This window comes from Triticum aestivum, chromosome 7B, assembly GCF_018294505.1.
Source record: "Triticum aestivum cultivar Chinese Spring chromosome 7B, IWGSC CS RefSeq v2.1, whole genome shotgun sequence".
Classification (NCBI taxonomy): domain Eukaryota; kingdom Viridiplantae; phylum Streptophyta; class Magnoliopsida; order Poales; family Poaceae; genus Triticum; species Triticum aestivum.
This window is the reverse complement of record NC_057813.1, coordinates 358,406,650-358,411,548: the sequence shown is the minus strand read 5'-3', so window position 1 is coordinate 358,411,548 and position 4,899 is coordinate 358,406,650. Positions and strand designations below refer to the sequence as shown.

General features: G+C 46.0%; 1 protein-coding gene across 1 annotated transcript in view; it reads right to left on the bottom strand.

The window, feature by feature from the left end:
* Positions 1-4,899, bottom strand: part of LOC123156003 (diacylglycerol kinase 4) — a 48,562-nt gene that overhangs the window by 23,769 nt on the left and 19,894 nt on the right. The gene's annotated exons all lie outside the window — the stretch shown is intronic.

Genomic DNA, 4,899 nt, shown 5'->3' with positions numbered 1-4,899 from the left:
TAAATAAGTCGAGTGTGTTTTCGTAGGTTCCAGTGATGAGCACAAGGGCTATCGGTGTTGGCTTCATGTCGGCTATTGGATGAGCATTTCTCGAAATGTGACTTTTGATGAGTCTCGTCCTTTCTATCCACGTCTATCCTCTTCTTCGGCCTCCACCATTGAGGACATTAGTTTTATCACTTTTCCCACACACCTATTACCCATGTACTACTGTTGTAAACTCATGTAACAGTCCAGGAGCAACACTTTCTTTAGAAATTGGTTGTGCATCATGATCATCTCATTAGCATCTCATGAGCATCATTTTAATTTAACTTAACTTAGATGAGGATTAATTCAACCCTCAAGGTTTTCCCTAAAAGGCTAAATCCTTAAATTTTGTCAAATGTCAAAAATGCCTTCTCAAACCCTAGACAATTTAGATAGAGTTCCATTTTATAATGTGGTCCCTCCCAAAATTTTAAGGTTTAAAAATAATTAATTTGGATGCTGAATTAAAACCCTAAACCTAGATTATTTTTCCATTTTATTAAATGGCGGATAACTAAACCCATTCCCCTTTGCATGTTTTACCCCAAGACTCACTCTGAAACTTTGCACCTATGTTTCATATATTATTTGGGAGCTACCCTAATTATTACATGATTTTACCCCAAGTCTATCACCTAACTATAGTTCAAACCTCCAAATGTATTACTCTGCCTTCTATTTTCAAAACAAAAATTAGACCTTGCCTAAATACCCTGGTTATTTTTGTGTGGCCTTGATAAATACTCTCTCCGTCCCAAATTACTTGTCACAGAAATGGATGTATCTAGAACTATAAATACATCTAGATACATCCATTTCTGCGACAAGTAATTTAGGACGGAGGGAGTACCAAAGAGACCACATTTGAATTTTTAGACCATTTAGAATTCATTTCAGACCCCCTAACTATTTTCCAAAGAATAACTTTCCTATTTTCTGTATTAAACCCAACCATTTTCACTCTGGCACAACCCAACTGGGCACTACGGAGCTAGCCATCGCCCATGTGCGCAGCTAACCAATAGTCACGACACATCCTTTTCCCTCTTCCTCAGCCCAAGGCGTAGCCCGACCCACCCCACCAAACTTGTTAATTGGACCCTGTTCGTGTGAGCCCCCTCAGGGACGTCAGCCACCGGCCACCCCGCTGCACCTCCTCAACCCATAAAGCCACTCCGTACTCCCAAACCCTAACCCTAACCCTTCTTCCTCCCTTTTGCCACCGCCAGGTAACTCTCCTCCCTCCAACCTCTTCCCCATGTCCTGACCCGGAGCTCAAGAGCTCACGCTCATGGTGACCGCGTGGCCAGCCGCGCTAGCATGCCCCGGGGCCCCGCGACCACACCACTTCCTCCACACACACACACACACACAAGCTCACAATCACGGCTCACGACGAATTCTGTCGTCGACTTCGACTCCAACCCCAACGCGCCTCCGAGAAATTTGTCGCCGTCGTTCTTCCTCAGGCCCGTTCGACTACTCCAGCCCCTTCCTCGTGAGCTCCTCGACCAAAGCCCTCTCCTAGCATTGTCGATTTCATCCTCTAGCCTAGTTTCCTAACGCGCTCGTATCTTGCCGTCGTAGTGCTAGGTACGTCATTACCGAGCACCCCTGCATGCCCAGGGAGACCCCAGGAAGCTTTTGCACGCCCCAGTAGCCTCAGTCCGCTTGATCACAAGCTGTAGAACGTCAACCACACACATCCGAGCAGCTCCGCCACGGGCCGTCATCGCTAGAGCTTCTCCAGTGACAACATGGTCCCTCGTGTCCACCAGATCGTTCGTTGCATTAGGCATAGTCTTTTCCGCACCCACATGCACACCTTTGCGAGCTCGGGTGAGCTCCAGAGGTCACCAGAGTACGCCATCGTGCACGAGGCGCCTCCTTTATTTCTTCAGACTTTGCATGTTCTCTGAATCAAAAACAAACGCAAATCATCTAATCAATGCAGCGCGCCACAAGCGGGCGATCCCTGGTTCTATTCTCCACCAAGGCAAAAGCCTCCCTTTTCTGATTTAATCCGTGAACTGACAAGTACTCAACCGGTCAGCCACTGTGGCTAGTGTTATCAAAGCCTAAGGTCTTGAGTTCAAATCCTTAAGCTGTGATACCATGTTAAGCTTCATGCACTAGTCAACGCAACCAAAAGTCTGACTGGTGAAAAAGGCTAGGCAATCCACATATACACTTCAACAGCTAGCAAACAACGTATGAGAAAAACCTGCATCACCCCACAACCACATCACCAGCACAGTCACACCCATGGCCCCACCCGTCAGTCACTACGGCTAACCATGTGAATAAAACTTCAATTAATAATGAAAAAACTTGTCAACCGTGTGAGTGCCTTGGGATTGCTTCCTCGTGTGTGATTGCGCTCTCCTTCCTTATCTTTGGTAGATGCAGGTTGTAGCGTATCTCTATAGAATGCTAGTGCTTTTTGCCGCTCAAACCACATATACACCTTTCCTTGAGAATGTTGCATACTTAGTATAGATCTGATGTAAGTCTTGCGGGTACAGTTTGGTACTCACCTTGCTATATTAATTCTTTTGATCCGGATGCTACAAATCAGATGGCAACATTAGGAGCAAGCAATCCCTTTGGTGAAGGACAACGTTAGCTATGGTTATTCCTCAAACAGTGGGATGACAGGGTATGGACGTCATTTGCTTTTCTTTAGCCTTCTTAAGGCATTTGCTAAAATCACAAAATTGGGATATCTTTGGTGAAGGATGGTTTCATTTGCATTCCCATGCTGCAAATCAGATATGGACGCCGATGTGAGTGCCCTGGGATCTCTTTGGTGAAGAACGACTCCATTTGCATTTGTTAAATTTGCCTCATTGTAGCTGTTGTATACTGTTGCAGACCTGTTGAACAATTGTGTTGTGATACCAACTGTTCCACCCACATAGTGTGCACGTTGCCACGTGTACATTGTGTTCCGTGGCTATCTTGGGGTTGATACTATGCGGATACTAGCGGAGGTGCTCTGGATAGGGCCGCTCCCGGGGCGTCACACCCCACGCCGTATTCACTTGCGGCTTCCCCACCTCGTTTGTTACCTGAGGCTACCTCATCTCACTCGCCCCTTAAGGCTTCCCCAGTGATTCCTCGTCCTCTTCTTTACTATGCTCGCCGTCCACGTCGTGTGGATTCTTCTAATGTGCCATCCTCTTCTGATGAGCCATCTCCCTCAACTACCCTGTCTCTTTCTGCTGGCGACGCACCACCTCCAGCTCAACCTACTTATGTTTTCTACGTTCGCCCGCTTCCACCTATTGATTGTTGTGGTTTTTCTGGCACAACTTGTCTTGAGCGTATCGTGACGTTGTTGTTCATCCCGAATGGTAGCATGCGACAGCAGAGGATATTGCTGCTCTTGGGGATCTCATCTCCCATCCTGTGTTCGTCCCATCACATGTAGGTGGGTCTATAGGGATAAGACTCATTCTGATGGTTCTCTTGAGCGCTAGAAAGCTCGCATTGTGGTCTGTGAGAAAAGGCATGGTCATGAATACGATGAGATATTTGCTCACGTGGCCTGCATGACCACCGTTCGCACACTTCTCGTTATGGCTTATGTTTGTCTCTGGTCTGTCTCTTGGCTTGATGTCAAGTATGCATTTCTTAACAATGAGTTACGTGAGGAGGTATACATGCAGCCGCCACCTAGGTATTCTGTTCCTGGTGGTATGACATGTCGTCTTCGTTGCTCTCTATATAGTTTTAAGCAAGTCCCTCATGCCTGGTTTGAGCATTTCTCCTCAGTGGTGATTGCGGCTGGTTTTTCGGCGAGTGCTCATGATCCTGCGCTTTTTGTCCACCTTCCAACTCACGGCCGAACTCCCTTTCTATATGTTGATGACATGATCATCACTGGCGACGACTCTGAGTGCATTGCCTTTGTGGAGGCATGTCTTAGTGAGCATTTTCTTCTGTATGATCTTGGTCCTCTTTGCTACTTTCTTGGGATTGAGGTTTCTTCTATCTCTGATGGCTTCTTTATTTCCCAAAAGAATTATATCCATGATCTTCTTGCTCGTGTTGCCCTTACTGATGAGCACACAACACACTGTTGAGACTCCGATGGAGCACAATGTCCATGTTTGTGCTTCCGACGGTCAGTCTTTGTATGATCCGACACGCTACCGTCATCTTGTTGGGAGTCTTGTCTATCTAGTTGTCACTCGTCTAAACCTTTCCTATCTCGTTTACATTCTGAGTCGGTTCATTTATGCTCCCACTTCGGCCAACTATTGTCACCTCCTTCGTCTTCTATGATATCATCATGGGACTATCTCTCGCCGTCTCTTCTTCGTCTCTTCTTCCCACGCTTCAGTTTGTTCCAGTTTCAGGCCTATTCACATGCCACTTGGGCTAGCAATCATTCAGATCGTTGGTCCCTTTCTGCTAACTGTGTTTTTCTTAATGGTTCTCTCATTTGCCTCGAAGACAGAAGAAACATACTGCAGTTTCTCGTTCGATTTCAAATGCCGAGTTGCGAGCTATGGCTCTTTTAACATCAGAGATGACTGTTATTATGGTTGCTTGTGGATTTTGGTGTTTCTGTCACTACAACTACTCTCTTGTCAGACAGTACAGCTGTACAGGTGCTATCAATATTGCGTGTGACCATATGAAGCATGAGCTCACCAAATCATATTGGTGTTGATGCTTCCTTCGAGCACTCCAGTGTGCAGGATCAGACTATTGTTTTTTAGTATATGCCTTCCGAGTTACAGTTGTTATATTTCTTCATGAAGACCTAGACTAGACTCTTTGGTTGGAACTGGAAAACTACACTGCCAATACGGGATAACACATGAAACAAGCACTATCATGGATGCAACCTTTCTTATT